Source organism: Suricata suricatta, chromosome 8, assembly GCF_006229205.1.
Source record: "Suricata suricatta isolate VVHF042 chromosome 8, meerkat_22Aug2017_6uvM2_HiC, whole genome shotgun sequence".
NCBI lineage: Eukaryota > Metazoa > Chordata > Mammalia > Carnivora > Herpestidae > Suricata > Suricata suricatta.
This window is the reverse complement of record NC_043707.1, coordinates 105,293,392-105,310,308: the sequence shown is the minus strand read 5'-3', so window position 1 is coordinate 105,310,308 and position 16,917 is coordinate 105,293,392. Positions and strand designations below refer to the sequence as shown.

The 16,917-nt window shown below is 51.5% G+C and overlaps 2 long non-coding RNA genes across 2 annotated transcripts; one reads left to right on the top strand and one right to left on the bottom strand.

The window, feature by feature from the left end:
* Positions 1 to 546: 546 nt before the first annotated feature.
* Positions 547 to 16,201, bottom strand: LOC115299307. The gene is made up of 3 exons (XR_003912109.1): positions 15,298 to 16,201; positions 4,570 to 4,852; positions 547 to 1,306 (listed from the first exon to the last, which is right to left on the bottom strand). It is a non-coding gene; the product is annotated as an uncharacterized LOC115299307 (long non-coding RNA).
* On the top strand, positions 11,829 to 12,814 carry LOC115299306. Its single transcript, XR_003912108.1, has 2 exons — positions 11,829 to 12,101; positions 12,191 to 12,814. It is a non-coding gene; the product is annotated as an uncharacterized LOC115299306 (long non-coding RNA).
* Positions 16,202 to 16,917: the final 716 nt, after the last annotated feature.

Genomic DNA, 16,917 nt, shown 5'->3' with positions numbered 1-16,917 from the left:
TCCAGGGAAGGCGAGAACCCTTTTCAGTCCATGGAAACCAGGAAGTACCTCATGAGCTCTGATTTCTGTCCTTGCCACTGCCCTGCAGTTCTCTCTCTTGGAACTCTGGGAGCTTGGAACTCTGAGGACAAGGAGGGAAATGTCTGTACAGAAATACTAGAAGGGTTACTGCTAAACTGGAAAATCAGAGAGATTTTTCTTAATGCCTCTTTAATTTTCCTTTATTCAACAGTGTTGAAGTCTTGCTATGCGCCGGGGCCTGTGCTGGACTCTGGGGCCAATACAGAATCAGATTTGAGACTGCTTATGCTCTACAGAATACGCTACATGTCATAGGATGCCCTAAGAATTTTAACACTTTGGCAGATGTTGAACAAACAAAAACAAAAGCCCTAATTCAACTCGTGCCTTTAAAAGTGCTAATCATGTATCTAGAAGTAAGATTATTTTTGGAGAAAATAATCTGAATAGAGCCTTTAGGAACCTTATGTAAATACTCCCCCATTCATTCTTGTACAAGACTAGAAGTCATCTTTAATCTGAAGACACATTTTTGACACTTAATTTATTAAATTGAAACAGGCATGTAATCTAACAAGTCAAACAGCAAAGGCCTGTGAGAGTGCCTTGCCTACTCTCAGGATCGCTGTTTTGTTCCCTGGAAGCATCTACTCTGAATTCCTATTTGTCTCTTTTGGAATATACTTCCACATTTCTGTTCTCTTGAAACAGTAATGATTAACTTCCTATTATAATAATCGCTTACCTCTAAAATTGTTATTTCTTTCCATCCCTGTCCAAACTATCGGCTTTTAGCATTTATATTTTATTACTATATAAATATTGTTCTCGGATAAGCTGCTAGTGCACCAAGACTACAATTCTTTTTTGTGTGTGTGCAACTTTTTTCCTGGAGTTGATGCCCTATTTTTTCATTTGTCTTGCTTTCTTTGTCCCTATGGCTAAATCTTCCTGTATCTTCCAGAAGTATTGGGGTATGCTTTTTTACGAGGTCAGACTTATCAGGAATCTGTCATTGCTTTTGCTGGTTGTATTTTTCTTTTCCTGGGAGCATTTCTCCTCGAGTTCTCTGTCTTCCAGATCCAGTCTGGGCTGATCGCTCTCCATGCCTGCTGCACAGATGTGGACCTGAAATTTCCTGTCAGTGTTATCCCTGGGATTCCTTGGAATTCCCTCCATTTCTATCCGGTGCTGGATTCTCTGTTTTCTGGATTCCACCTCTTCTTTTTTCTTGGCTTATTTCTTTGTTTCAGTTGAGGTAAATTGTCGGGGAAGTTTTGCACATCTGAAATTAAGATAATTATTTGAGTACGGGAAGCTAAGTGTGCACGTTGACAATGAGATGGTTGGGTCCAAGCTCTATCTGTGTAGACTTTTTATTTGGGGGAGGGGTTGAGGAAGACGGGAAAGGGAGGTTGTTTTATGGGTTCAGCATGCACTATGAATGGGGAAGCTGGGAAGGTGGCCCAATGCTATGGAAATGAGGGGCATCCATTTTGGCAGGAAAATAAGGCAGAGGACAGTTCTGAGCTTCTATAGGAATATATAGGTGAGCTGAGAGGGCTGCTTCCTAACCGAGGGGGACCTGGAACACTGGATGGATGGCTTTGGGCCCCAGACAGTGCTGAGCTGGTTAGAAGGTCTTTGGACCCAGTTCAAGAAAGTGGCCAACATCACCCTGAAATGGGGGAAAACTGGGTACATAGGAAAATGACATTCTTGGAAGGGACATAGGTAAGCAGATCAACAGAGAGACTCCTTCATGTGATATTAGGGCCGTGGGCTTCATTTGGGAAGGCAGAGGGGAAAAATGCACAACATGGGAAACCCTCTACTGTTAGTGACTGGGTTGGTTTTTAAGCTCATGTGAAGTACCTTTTGGGAGATCCTGGAAGTATGAGGTTGGGGAGGATTTTGCAAGATACAGGAGGCTAAAGTGGTCTTTTAAACAAAAAATTTCTGTGGATCCCTAGTATTGCCCTTAACTTTTTAAAAAAGTTTATTTATTTTGAGAGGGAGGGAGGGAGGGATGGGGGAGAGAGAGAGAGAGAGAGAGAGAGAGAGAGAGAGAGAGAGAGAGAGAGAGAATGAGAATGAGTGAAGAAGGGAGAGTCAGAGAGAGAGGGAGAGAGAGAATCCCAAGCACCCTTCCCTGCTCTCAGTGCAGAGCCCAGGAGCCCATCTTGGGGCTCAGTCCCACGAATTATGAGATCAAGACCTGAGCTGAAATCAAGAGCCGAATGTTCAACTAACTGGGCCATTCAGGCACCCTGACCTTAACTTTTTATTATAATGTTATTTAGTATGTGCAGATATAGAATCCTTAGACTTGTATGCAACTATAAAACAAAAAATTAATTCACAAATTGAATTCAGAGCTATAAAATAAAAATTCATTTTCATAACATTAAGCAAATATAAAAGAAGATATTGTTTTACTGAAACTAAAAAAATCACTTCCACCATAATTGTGGCCTTGACTGCTCCATCACGGTCTTTTGAGTTTGGTGTGCCTTGAGCTACCATTGTTTTCTTTTGAATGAAGTACAAGCATTCCTTCATATGGCAGGCTATGCCACCAACTGGCCCAAACACAGCATTTCCTTATAAGGTCTATATTATTTTTTTGCCTCATCTCAAGATTAAAGTAGTACTACTTGGGTGCCTGTGTGGCTCAGTTGGTTAAGTATCCGACTTTTGATTTCAGCTCAGGTCATGATCTCACAATTTGTGAGATCAAATCCCACATCAGGCTCCACGTTGACAGTGCAGAGCCTGCTTGGGATTCTCTTTCCCTCTCTTTCTGCCCCTCCCCCACTCATACACACACACACACACACACACACACACACACACACACACACACTATCTCTCTCTCTCTCTCTCAAAATAAATAAACATTAAAAAAATAAAGTAGTACTACTTGACAACAAATGTAAACACTCCAGCTATCAGGTCTCTATTTATATCAGGAGGTCATGTAAGTGGTTAATTATATGCTTATATAAAAGTGTTTATGTGAATGTGAAATGAAAACACAACATTCAAAAATGGTCATAAATTCCTACATGTATAAGAATATGTTCTTGGGCCACATTTTGAATTAAGCCCTTGAAAATTAAAAAATGCTTATCTAGGGGAGTCTGGGTGGCTCAGTCAGTTGAGTGTCCAGATTCAGCTCAGGTCATAATCTTGTATTTTATGAGGTCAAGCCCCGTATTGGGCTCTGTGCTGACAGCTCAGAGCCTGGAGCTTGCTTTGGATTCTGTGTTTCCCTCTCTCTTTTTCCCTCCCCCACTCATGCTCTATCACTCTCTTATAAATAAATAAATGTTAAAAAATGCTTATCTAAATAACTCAGGTTAGAGGAAAATTACTACATGTAAATTAATACAGGCGAGAACAGTACCTATTAATCCATAGGATGTAGTCAACCCTGTGCTCAAAGGAAATTTCATAGCCCTAAATATCTATTAGAGAGGATCTGGGGTGGAGTGTGGGGGGGAGACCAATGAAAAGGCTACTGCAGTATCCAGGCAGAGAAGGATGGTAGCTTGGCGGAGGTAGCAGCAGCAATGGGGAGAAGCAGGCATACAAAGGTATAGAAATAACCGACCATTTGGCTGAAATCTTTCTTTTCCACAGAGGTTCCAAATGTTCCCATTTAATCTTAGCCTCATGCCGACCCTGAAAGCTTGGGGTGGTCATTTGACTGGTACACAGCCTGGTCTGGCTTGACTGATTTAAGGAGTGACTAATCTCAACAAACCAATTAGTACAGAAGAAGTGGAAAACATTGTCAGAAACTGTCCCTCCATTGCTCTCACAGAGAGCACCTAGACTAGCTCATTTTACCCATGAAATCTGTCAAACTCTTCAAGGAACCTATTTTTCTAGTTTATACAAATTGTTGTAGAACACCGAAGAAATGGAAGTCATTCCAATTCATTTTAATTACATTGTCAAAGCCTGATAAAGAAGGGGTGAGAATGCAAAGTGTAGCCATTCTCGCATCTGAAAGCAGATGCAAAGTCCCTCGATGAAATATCAGCAAGTTGAATCTAGTAGTGTATTACAAAAAAATGCATGATCAAGCACAGTTTATTCCTGGAACACAGGGTGGCATTATTAGAATTATCAGCGCCAACGTACAGGATATGAAATTGGGGCTCATAAAGGTTAAGTGACTCACCCGGGTCAAGCCGCAAAGTCACTAACTTTAAGAACTTGACTCTAGGTACATCTGACTCCAAAGTCATTCTCTGCCTCCGAGGAAGAGTCAAGTGGAAGTGGAAACTTGGCTCAAAAGCCCCCCCAAATTCCTCCATTCACCCTGTTTTCGGACCTGCCCCTCTTCAGTCCTGATCTTGAAAGGCACCTTCCAAGCCAAATGACAAGTCTTAGTCTCCTTTTTCTTTCAGTTTTCTACTTCCTTCCCTTCTGAGCTCCCTTCTGGGACTCCTTTCCCTGCACTCCAGTCTTCCCTCCCACTCCCCTTATCAATTTGGTGGAGACAAGAGCGCCACCTATTGACCACCTTTTATGTACCTGATTTGAGCAGGAAATCCAGGGGAAGGAAGCCAGGATCCATTTGGATGCTATTTTGGGCGGGGAGTGGCTTCTGGTAGCTGAAAGCCACTTGCTCCTGTGGGGAACCCAGTTGCTTTAGTGTGGAAGAGGAAAATTTGCTGCAGTTACCACCTCTCCTGGGAAGTGCTCCCAGGTCTCCCGTCCTCCATTCTTCTTGGCAGCTCTTGGCAGCTGCCCCATTGCAAGGGGGCTTGGAATGGGGGTGTGGTAGTCAGGACCAGCTGCCAAGAATTGATGTGCTCTGTGAGAGGGAAAAATAGAGGAAAGCATGCTGAGGTCTGGAAGTCTGAGGTCTGGTCAAGCACTTAGGCAACCCCTTTCTTTTCTGTCTTTCACAGCGATTCTCAGTGCTCTCCAAGCCCCATGATGGTGTGCTCCTTCCTAGCTGAGGACTCACATGAACCGGACACTGCTGCTGCTCAGAGGTGTCCAATAGAGGTGGGAGATGATACAGTGTGCAGCATGCTGACAAGATGCGGGGGCTTGTAGGCCACCTTGGGCACTCACCAGTTGGAGCCTCTGCCTTGAGCTCAGCCTCAGTCTCCTCTGAGAAAGGGAGAATGTGCCCTGCCCTCTCTGCCAGGGTGAGATGGCCTTTGTAACTGCTAAGGCCATTGTGATGGTTGGTGAGGATGTTCTACCCTGTCTCCCTCGCCAGGGTATGCCTCGCCAGGCTGGGCATGCTGGGCTTTGTCCCGAGATACCCCTTGTCTGGAGGCTGGGCTTGAGGTTTGGTTGGTGGAGGAGAAATAGAGACAAGAGGGCTCCACTCTTGAGCCTCAGACTGGCTCCCTGAATTGTGTGGGGGCTGTGGCTTGGCGGGCTTCACAAGGAAGTCTTCCAGGAGGAGGTGAGCTCTGGTTTGGGGTCTTGAAAGAAAGGAGAAGGTCTGCTATTCCAGTTTCTATAAAACCCCCTTTCCTCCATCCTAATCCCTGTCTGGCCTGGTAGACTGAAAAAGTCTGACTACTTCCAAAGCAATTTAGGTGGGACCAAGACAGGAGGCAGAGACAGAGGGATGGGAAGAAGAGAGCAAAAGGGTAAGGTAGAAAGTTTGGGGTCCTAGCGAGCAGACTCACCTACTTCCCTGCCTGATGGGTGACAGGCCAGCACCCGCAGGCATCCACTAGATGAGGCTTCTATGTCCCTGCCTTCAACATTAGCCATCAACCACATTTTCAGGTTGCGGCCCACAGAAAGTGTTTAGCACATAGTTACATTTTTTTTTTTTATCACTTACATGTTCTACATACTAAACCTTATTCATTAGGATGATTCCACTGTTTGCTTTAAAGTATTTATTCAATTGTCAAATGGGCTATAAATTTACTTGGCTTTAAGATTATAAAAAAGGGGTGCCTCAGTGGCTCAGTTGGTTAAGCGTCCGGCTTTGGCTCAGGTCACAATCTCACGGTTCATGGGTTTGAGCCCTGTGTCAGGCTCTGTGCTAGCTAGCTAGCTCAGAGCCTGGAGCCTGCTTCACATTCTATATCTCCCTCTCTCTCTGACCCTCCCCTGCTTGCACTGTCTCTCTCTGTCTCTCAAAAATAAAATAAAAAAAACATTAAAATTATTTAAAAAGTACTCAGCGAAAAGTCTCTCTTCCATTTTTGTTTGCCATTTATTTGCCCCAAAGATAATCAGTTACTAGTTTTTTATTCATCCTCCTAGATACTTTTGTTATATATACAAACCAAAACAAATATACATTATTTTCTCCTTAAAAAATCAAAGTTGGAAGCATAATGTTTACACTGTTAAGTGTCTTGAAATTTTTTCACTCAGTAATATATCTTGGGCACTTTCCAGATCAACAGATAAAGAACTTCTTTATTCCATTTTATACAGCATACTATTTCCTCATATGGATGTGCCACTATTTGTCCCCCATCGATGGACATTGTTTCCAAGCCTTCGGCATTCCCAAACTGGCTGCAAGGATGCCTTGTACATATACCATCTGTGCCGGTATATCTGCAGGAAAAAATTCTGGAAGTGCATTTCCATGCAGTCCTTGTCAGGACACTGAGCTCCCTGTGGCCATACTGGCTCTTTTGGCAACTGTCCATTTTTTATTTCTCAAAGGGACTCTTGGTGACCATGGTCAGAATTCCACTTTCTTAAACCTCACTGCCCTCTCCCCAGTGACCTTCCCATCAGAATCTCTCACTAGGGCCCTCACTAGATGTTTTGGTGTCTGGATCTGAGAAGCCTGGCCCCTTGTCACCCCCAGCTTGGGAGGGTTCTGTGCCCTGGCCACCAATCTGTCCAGAGTAATAGGCTCCTTCTTCCCTTCCAGTCCCCAAGCCCTGGGCATCAGTGGCAGGTGTAGGGAGCTCACTTTTTGGACCTCCACCCATCAGGCCTCCCCACTTCCGTCCAAATGCTGCCATCTCCCTTCTCTGCCGTCCCCATCTCCTCTTGTGATTCCCTTCTTCTCATCATAGGGCAGTGTTCCTCTCTGGCCTTGAATTTCCCATTTCATTGGGAGTGGCCCCAGCTTTGTGGGAGAAGTAGATGAGGGAGGAGCCAACAGCAGATCCCCTGTGAGAGGCCCTGTGAGATGACCAAGGGGGAGCCAAACTCCACTTTGTAAAACAAGGCCCTCAGCAGCCTGGGAATGTCTGGGTTGGCCCAGACCTGTGATGTCAGCTCATGTAGCAGATGGCACCCTTCTGGCTGACCTAGACCAGGAAGGGCAAGAGCCTCGGCAGGTCAAGACCACGCAGAAGCAGTGTGATCATTATTGCTGTGGAGGGCAGTCACTCACATTTGGAATTGTACATAGGGTGTGGTGGTTAAGAGCCCTGGGTCTTGATCCAGACTTGCACTTGATCCAGGGGATGCACTTCTTACGTGTCAGATAAGGAAACAGAGGACCTGGGAGGGGCAGGGACATGTCTGAGATTCTGCAGGAAGGCGGGCGCAGGGATGGGAGTAGATCTCAGCCCCCTCGCCTCAGGCTCCACTGCTCCTCTGTCACAAGCACATATCAGGGGGAGGTGCATTCTGCTAGGAGGTTGGAGCCAGCATCCTCAAAACTGACACGGTTGAGCAAGGATCCTCACGGAGGCATTCTGACCCATAGTTAGCTCCAGCTAGAGTACGAGGTGTCACAAATCCCTGTGAGGTGGCGGGCTAGGGACTTGGTTTCGGTCTCCAACCCAGCTACCTGGATCCTTCACAAATGAGGAAGGTGGGGCTTAGAAAGGTTATTTGTTGGAGGCAACTATGTGGTGGGGACACAGTTTGAACCCATCTCTAAGACTTGGGGTCCGTCCGCTGTGTCTCAGTCCCTTTAAGACCCCTAGCCAGTGAATGGTGCCTGGGTGGCTCAGTCTGTTAAGCATCTGACTCTTGATGTCAGCCCAGGTCATGATCTCATGGTTTGTGTGACCAGTGTCGTGCTCTGCACTAACAGCTCAGAGCTTGCTCTGGATCATCTCTCTCCTCTCTCTCTGCTCTTCCCTGGCTCATGCTAGTGCTTGCGCTCTCTTTCTTTCTCTATCTCTCAAAATAAATAAAAAGTTCCTATCTAGTGATTACCCAGCCTCTGCTCACACATTTCCAGTGATGGGGAGCTCACCGCCATCAACGTAGCCTACCACACCTCTGAGGGACAAGCTTGTTGGAATGCTTTCCTTCCCTGGAGTCACGGATATGGTCTCCTGACAACCTTCAGGCTCCAGGTCAACCCCATAGAGATATGAAGATGGGGGCTGTGCCAACCCTGAGGCCTTTATTCTTCAGGCCAATGACCCTAGACTGGTCCTTTGTGTCTTTGGGCATCTTCCCATCCCCTCCTGCATTAATTAGGGTTAAGTTCAGTTGTGAGTAACAGACTCCCCTCGCCTCCTCCACCCCCAAATTCCACAACAGTGGCTTAACCTATATTGAAATGTGTTTCGTTTCCACATAAGTCTGTGCAGGTGGTTCAGGGTAGTATGGCACCTCAAAGGTTTTAGGGACCCAGAATTCTTCTCTCATGTGGCTCTGCTGTTTGTGGAGTTCAGCTCAAACTAGCAGAACTTCATTAAACTTAACTTAAGAAAAGGGAGAATATCTTTAGAATGTCTGGAAAGTCTAAGAGTTCTAGTTTCAGGCAGAGCCAGGGGACTCAGCACTGGTGTTAAGCTGTCTCTCTCTTTAGGCTGTTTCCCTCTGTGTACGGGCTTCAATGTCAAACAGCATTCTCCATGTGACCTTTGGGTATGAAAGAAGAAGCACTGCTCCTGATATCCCAGAGTCCATATATCCCAGAGCCCCAGAATCTACATATCCTGCAGTCCCAGAGTCCATTTATCAAATCTTGTCGAAGGAGAGATGGGCTCGGCTTAGGGTACTTACTCCTGCCTAGACCAGCCACTGGGCCTTGGATCATGCTGGGTTGCCTATTTGCTCTTGGAAGTAAGTGTGAGGGACACAGAGATTGGACAGTCCCATCAAGACCATGTGGACTACGGGAGAGGAAGCCTTACCCAGCAGAGAGCTGGGACACCCAAAAACTGTAAATGTGTTCAGTTCATCATGGTAAGGAGATTGAAGTTTGTCTTATAAGCAATGGGGAGCCCCTGGAAGATTATGGCAGGATTTGGCTGGTTCTCATGGTCACAACTGTTTTAAAAGAAGGAAACTGAGGCAGAGAACACAAGAGAAAAAGCCAATGAGTGCAGGGGTCAGGGACCATGGAAAAACTCTCTCACAGGGGGACATATTTTCCCTTCAGTGGGGACTGATGGAGGAGAAACAATGTCTGTCTTCAGAGAACACGTGTTTCCACTGGTGACGTCAGCTATCTTTTTCAGGAGTCCTGGACAAGAAGGAGAAATATGTCACACCATTCATCCATTCACACGTTCAGTCCTGTATCCACAGGTCTAACTTCACTGAATACCTACTGTGTGTTGGGTTTTGTCCCTGGCAGGAGGCAGAGTGATTGAGAATGATGAGGAATATTTAATGAGCTCTTACAAAGTTTCACGCACTGGGCTGAATGCTTTATATGCATTTTCTCACTTGATGCTCACAACTCAATGAGGTAGGTACAATTATCATCCCCACTTTTTGGAGGAGGAAGAACGAGGATGAAAGCGACATAAGGAGCATTCTCAAGGAGCTCACAGCCTACAGAGGACGACGGCCAATCACAACAATGGAGGGAGTTAAATGCTTTAGGGGCACGTGGGCAGGAGCCTCTCAGAGCCTGGCCAGTGTGAGGAAGCATCGCATAAAGCCTGACATTTGAAGTGGGTGGAGGGTTCGGAGCCAGGCAGGAGTGAGCCATGTGCAAAGGTACAGAGGTGAGAAAGGGAGAGCAGTTGAGAGTGGAGTGCAAGGGTGGCAGGGAAGGCTGGACAAGCAGGCAGGGGCCAGGCCACCTGGTAACCTGTGCAGAAGAGTAGGTTTGGGGCAGTTATCACTGGGGCCTCATGGAAATTGCATGAAAGTCACCCTCCTAGCTTCTCCTTTAACTTTCTAATTGCAAGCCCCAGAAGGCCTCCTCCTGGGGCTCTGAGGTCTCAGCAGCACCCCCTGATTGCGTATTAGCAGCAGGGCTTTCTCAGCCCGTCTCCCTTCCCAGGACCGAGGGGAGTGTGGTATTTGCCTGAATTGAGGTGGTGTTCAGCCTCCAGTCCACCCACCTCCTGTTGTAGGACACTTAGCAAACCCCTGAAATTTATTAGAGTCCTTCAAAGTAGCTTGATCTGGGCTGAGGTTGAGGAAAGGAAGGGTCTTACTTTCCAGGGAAACTCCTCTCACTTTCTTCCTTCCTACCCCACCCTGGAGTAGTGACTGCCCCACACCCCATTCCAGCCTGTGCTTCCCCTCTCCTATGTCAAAACTCCCCCAGTCAGGCCTCACCCCTCAACATAAGCCCTTCCCCACCTCCAGGTGAAATGGAGAGGGCCCTGAGCTTGGGAAATGGGAGATTAGGGATCTAGTTCCACCTCTGCCACCAATTTGCTCTGTGATCTTGGGCAAGTCAGCCTTCCCTCTGGGTCTCAATTTCTCCCTCTGGGAAATGAACTTTGAAAACTACAGTCCAACTTTGGGATAAATTACTTCAGTATTTACTGGAAGGAAAGAAAAATAGCACACCCAGTATACAATGCAAAGGGTGGGTGGAGTATATGGATTAACGGTCTTTTGGGGAAGGGCGAGGCAGGAAGCAGTTCATCTGTGCAGCGCGGTGTGCGAGCGCTGGAGTCAAGGGTACAGACTTTCAGTTCTGAGGAGCTCAGAGCTGAAAGAGAGCAAGATGCTTTGGGCTCTTGAGAAGGCTTCCTTCTGGAGGAAGCGGGATTTGAGCAAGAATTTGAAGTATGAGTACCGCTTGGGAAGGGACACAAGCATGCGCAAAGAGGAGTCCGAGATTATGAGCCTCTGGATGACTTTGCCAAAGGGGTTGGGTGGAGAAAGGACGCTTTGGTCCTAGACCTGGTCTTCCAGTTCCTGAATCCTTGCGTGGACGCGCCGCTCCTCCAGAGGTCGCTGTTCCCCAGGAATCGGTCACCTGCATTTACTGGGCAAGGCCGAGAACGCCCTCTGGTCTCCTCGCTCTGCTTCTGTGGGGCTGACGCCGCTCCGCAAGGGCTCCAGGACCGTCGGGCAACCCGCATTATGTCTCCAACCACGCAGGGACTTAAGGTCTCACCAGGTACTCTGCCTGGGCCTCCGAAAGGCTAAAGGCGATGGAGTGTGTGCGTTGGTCACCCGGGTTGGGACGACTGGGCCCTCTCCTCCCTTCCCTTCTGTCTCGCCCCACGTCAGGGCTGCGAATTGCGTCCGGGCCCGAGGTCTTGCTGCTCCAGTGGGGGACGTACGATGGGTGGGCAGGAGGCCGCCGCTAGTCTCCCTGGCTCTCCGCAGCGCGGTGCCCGCACGCTCTCCTCTCTCTCCCGGCTGTAGACCCAAACGCGCACCCAGGCTTGCACCCACACATCCCCCTTCCCCGGCAGGGTCACGCGGTGAGCCTAGAGTGGGTTCACACTCTGGGCTCTGGGGCAGAACTGCGGGCCTTGGATGGCTAGGCTTCCACGGCAGAGGACAGTCCCCGAAATCTAGCGGATGGCGGGGAGCACTCAGAACAGGCGCCGGTCGGACACACAGAGCCACCGCCGCGGGGGGGGGGGGTGGCACACACAGGCGCACAGAGAAACAGAGCCTCGGACCCAGAAACCCAGGACGCACGTCTGTTTCCCGGGCGACGGGGAGCCCGTGGCACAGCAGTCGCTGCGAAGCCAGAGCTCCAGGTCCGGCGGCTGCGGAGCCGCGCTGTTTTCACCCTCGTCTGGGGCCGCAACCCTCTTCCCACGAACCGGAGTCAACCGGCTCCGCGGCTCGCCCGGGTCTCAGCCGCGGCGCAGTGCTGAGGCCTAAGGGGGCTCAAGGGAGCCTCCCACTACGAAGTCCCAGGATAGGGGCGCTGGGAGGCGACCGTGGCCAGGCAGGGTGAAAGGAGAGACGGACATTTCCTCCGAGGAGTGAGGGTACGAGGAAGTGTGGGCAACAGCGGGCGGGCAAGTTGTCGGCGGGGGCGAAGGCGCACACGCTGGGAGCTCCGTCATTTCTGTTCCAGCCGTGGGTCGGGCCTCTCTCTGAACTCTGATCCGGAGTCCGACTCCTGGGTGCCGGGAGCGCCGCCGCCTGTGGTTCGTCTCTGCAGGTCACCGGAGCCTCCCGCCTCCCGCCCGGGCCCGGGAAGCCAATCGCTCAGGAGCAGGCGGAGATCCGGGCGGAGGAAGGGATCGGGAGACCTCTCGGCTTCGGCCACACAACTGTCTCGAGCCACACAACTGTCTCGCCCCAGCGCTGCAGCAGGATGGAGGAGCGGGAAGTGGGGGCGGCTGCGCAGGTTCCACCGCTTTCCCCAGGCTGGCAAGGTTTATGAATACTATTAGAGAAGTGTGCGGGCGGAGTGTCTCCCGGTCTAGGTCAGGCCATGCTCGGCTCGCAGAACTCACAAGAAGGCAAGGCCGCGTGAGGTCGGGCCTTGCAGCGTCCCCGCCTCTTGCTAGCTCCGCGCTGCTCTTCACCACTTTCGGGATGACTGCTCAATTTCTCATAACCATCTGATAGCTCTCGTTTTCCCCTAGTAGAGAACAGCGCTGCTACAGCGACCTCGAGAAGGCAAGGGAGGAGCCATAAACGGAGGGACACTACTGAGAGCTAGCAACACATCACAATAAATACGCAACAACTCCCCGGTTGTCTGAACGCTCTGGAATGCAACCTCCTGTCTCCCTGCCCATAGCACGCCCCCCCCCACCCCCCCCCCGGCAACGGGCGCCCCCAAACTCCTCCTTGCAGTTGTTTCTTGGCTGCTCGAGAGACATGGCCAAACAGTAAGGCAGAGGAAAGGAGGCCGCAGGACCCCACTAGTGACACTGTAACCAAGACCTAAGAGCCTGTTGCTCCTGCTTCTTGAAGGCTTCAAGCATGGGGGCTGAGGCACAGGTTTTCTCCGGAGGAAGTGACAGACTCACCCAAGATCTCGAATGCCACCGGAAGACATAGAATAGGCCGAGTCCACGGTGGGAAAGCCGGTGCCAGGACACAAGTGCAGAAAATGAATGCATCCCATATGTCCCCTCCCTCTTCTCCCAACTCCCAGCTCACCTACTCTTGGCATTGTTCAAGACAAATTGGCCCTTCCAGATTTACATTAAAACCTTGGGAGGGATGAGAGACTCCCAGAAACACCCCTCCCAGGGAAGAGCTTGGTCAGGGGCTAAGCAGACTTATTTGGATAAGTAAAGGAGCTCTGGCCTGAGAGTCTTGACACTTGGGTCCAAGCCAAGCCTGGGAGTAGGGAGAGGGGCTTTAAAAGCCTGGCCAAGTCACATGATCTCCTGAGCCTGTTTCCACTTCTGTAAAAGTGTATGTGGATTTGAAGGGTCCGGATGCTTCCTTAAGATCATGTTCCACCCCACACTGCAGTATAGGAGCTAGGCATCCAGTATCTCTTTCCCCCAACCTGGGGCTCAGCAGCAGACAGCACGTGGCAGAGCCACTCAGGCTGGAATGGCAGCCGCAGCTGCTCAGGAGAGTTTTGCCCGGACCATCACAACGCAGGATATCGGGGCTGCACATGCCTCAAGCCGGGTGTTACTCTGAAGTTGGGCAGGAGGGCTGAGCCTGGGGAACCTGAGAGTGCTGGCAAAGAAGGGGGTTACTGGTTCATGTCTGCCACTTTAGGAATGAGGACATTCTGAAGGTGAGATGTAGTAAGATGTTGCCAATGTTGTTTTTCTATTTTCTTAGATACTAGCAGAGAGAGCTGGGCTGGAGCGGATATGTGGTATGCAGTGTGGGGTATCTGTGAGTGTGAGTCTCCGTGAAGTAATAAGCAAGCTTGGGGTATGTGTAGGGTTGCCAGATAAAATAAATCTGCTAAATCTAGCAACCCTAGGTATGTGAGCTTATTTGGGCTGATGCAAAAAATTTCTTTCCAAAGCCCCTCCATCTTTTTTTTTTCCTTTTTTTCCCCTGGAGGGCCTTATTTCATAGAAAATTCCAATCCCCCAGGGCCTCTGGTCCCTGCCCCATTTCTTGTCCATGGTTTGAGGACTGACCCTCTTCCCTTCTTACCAGGGACAGTCTGTGTATGCACACCCAGCACGCTAGGTGGGTCCCCTTGGTCTGAGGTGTGTAGGGTGTGGGGGGAACAGAGGACTTTCCCAGGATAGGAGCAGCCCGACCTGCTTCCACTCTCCTCAGCTCTTAGCCAGATGATATGGGAGGATGGAGACCTCTATCATGGAGATTAAGTGACAAGCACCCGGCCCTGGCCCTGCTCTATCTTGTAAGGAGACTAGTTGAGTCCCTTCCCCCTTCTGGGCCTCTGTTGCCCCACCCGTGGAATGGGAGAGTTAGATTTACACCAGATTATTCCATAGACTGGAGACCTTCAGATAAAAGAGAGACTGTATACAATCTCATATCAACCATGCTAAGATACAGCCTGCAGGGGCTGCAGCCCCCACCCTGCTCCCAGCAATTATCTACAGGGGGCATAATTCAGCCCAATGACCCAAGAGGATTAGATAATCCAGTTAGCCCAGCAGGGGTAACCCAGTTGAGGGAGCTTGGGATCAGAGTGGGATACTACAGCACCCACACCAGCTTTCTCTCTCCCTAAGAGTCTGCAAAGCGCTCTCAATACCCTATTCATAAGTAGCCTAGAGTGATACAGCTACTTTCAGGTATTAGCATGAGGTAGGTGCTTTTAAAACTCATTTTTAGAGAGGTAGAAACAGAACACAAAGAGTTCAAGAAATTTATCCAAGGTGACAGAGCTGATAAATAATAAAGCGAGGCAGAATCACAGCAGCCTAATTTCAGGGTCCCTGCTCTTAAGTACTAGGCAAAGGAGGAAACTGAGGCTGGGTAGGGGAAGTAGCTTGCTGATTGTCATGCAGCCTTGTGACGGCTAAGGGTGCTGGGTCTCAGGCCTCGCAAGCCGGAGCTTTGACCACTGCGCGGCGCTGGCGGGGCAGCAGCCGGTCTGTGAGCTCAGTTCTTGCCGACGACCAGTGCCATCACCTCTGTCGCACCCCCCCCCCTCCCCGGTTGAGACGGACCCAGTCTGAGCTGGAGCTACTGGTTGCTGGGTTCCTGGCCACGGGAGAGGCTTTATGGAATGGGCAGAAACCCGGCTGGTGAGAAGAAGGGCACAGGACCAACCTTGTGTGCACAGGATCCTGAGAGATGAGGCAACGCTGGCCCAGGGCTGAGGTCAGGGTTCACTGAGGAAGGTCTCTGTGGCGGGCGTGCTGCTGGTCCATAGAGCCCACGGATCCGGGTCCGGCCAGAAAGGGGGCAGTGCAGTCCTGCAGTACGACTGGGGGTGGGGAAAATTGACCAAGGATTCTCGGACCCCTAGAGGCCCCCAAACAAACGCAGGGTTTCCACTGGAAACGGAGGCAGAGAGTCACTGAAGGCGAGAAGCACAGAGTCACTGAGCCCAAGACAAACAGAGAGACGGAACAGGGCGGAGTGCAGGCAGACTCAGAGCGATGGCTCGGTCTGGGCTCCCGGAATGCGGCCAGAGTTCCGCAGAGAAGCTTCAGGGAGAGAGCGGCGCGCCGGCGACGCGCTCCCGGGTCTTACCGCTCACACTCCCGCGTCTGGAGTCCCGTGGCGCGGCAAGAGGATGTGTGGCGGGATCTCGGCCTTGGAAGGGAGAAGGGCGCAGTAGGAATCTCTCACCTCTCCGAGGCCCGAGGCTGAGAGCGCTAAGTTTGCTCCTCGCGATCACTCAAGTGCGTCTCCCTTTGGGCCGGAAGCCCCTCGGGCTCCGGCGGGTCCCGCGCTGCCGGCTTAGGTCCGGGCGTCTCAGGCTCCCTCTCGCACTCCAACTGCGCTTCGGTCTCGGTGGCCACCAGGCGCTGCCTTGGGAAGATGATGAGTGGGGGCGCCGCTACTTCTCCCGGCGTCGGCTGGCGCCGGCGTGAACCTTCACATCCAGGGTCTGAGCGCACTGAAGGCAGCGGCTCTAGGGAGCGGAGCGTTTGCGGGAACTGCGGGAAGAGAAGGACCCGCCTCCGGCCACCAGAGCCAGCTCCCGCGGCGGCGGCCGTTTCTTTCCCGCCGGGCCCCTCCGCGGAGGCACTCCGCCCGCCCCCTCCCGCCCCGCCCCACCCGGCTTGGGGAGCTCCGCCCCGGGTTCGCGCTCTTCCGCCTTAGGCAGCCGCGAGGCGGGAGGGACTAATCCCCCTACCCCCCCGCCCCCATCTCGGGGTGGTGGGGGGAACCGGGGGTCGAGACCGGCCGGGGTCAGGGGAAGCCTCAGCTTATCCCACCCGCGCCCCGGGTGCAGGCGCCCTGCTGGGGCTCCCGGGGCAGCGGAGGGAGCAGCCAGTCGGGGGGCTCTCCGAGAGGTGAGAGCGGCTAGTTGGGCCACGAGGGGGCGCTGCGGAGCTGGGGACACCCCTCCCTACCCGCCTCAGTCCCCCGCCTCCTCCCCGCCCGCGCGCAAAACACAGTCGCCCCAGAGGCAGCGCGGCGGAGCCCGAGCCGCGGCCGGAGCGGAGCCGGGAGAACGGCGGCGGCGGCGGCGGCACCATGACCCTGGGCAGCTGCTGCTGCGAGATCATGTCCTCCGAGAGCTCCCCGGCCGCGCTGTCCGAGGCCGACGCAGACATAGACGTGGTGGGCGGCGGCGGCAGCAGCGGCGGGGGGGAGCTCCCTACCCGCTCCGGGCCCCGCGCCCCTCGGGACGCGCTCCCCCACGGCCCCGAGCCTCCCCCGGAGGAAGCCGAGGCGGACGCAGCAGAGGACGAAGAGGAGTCTGGCGGATGCTCG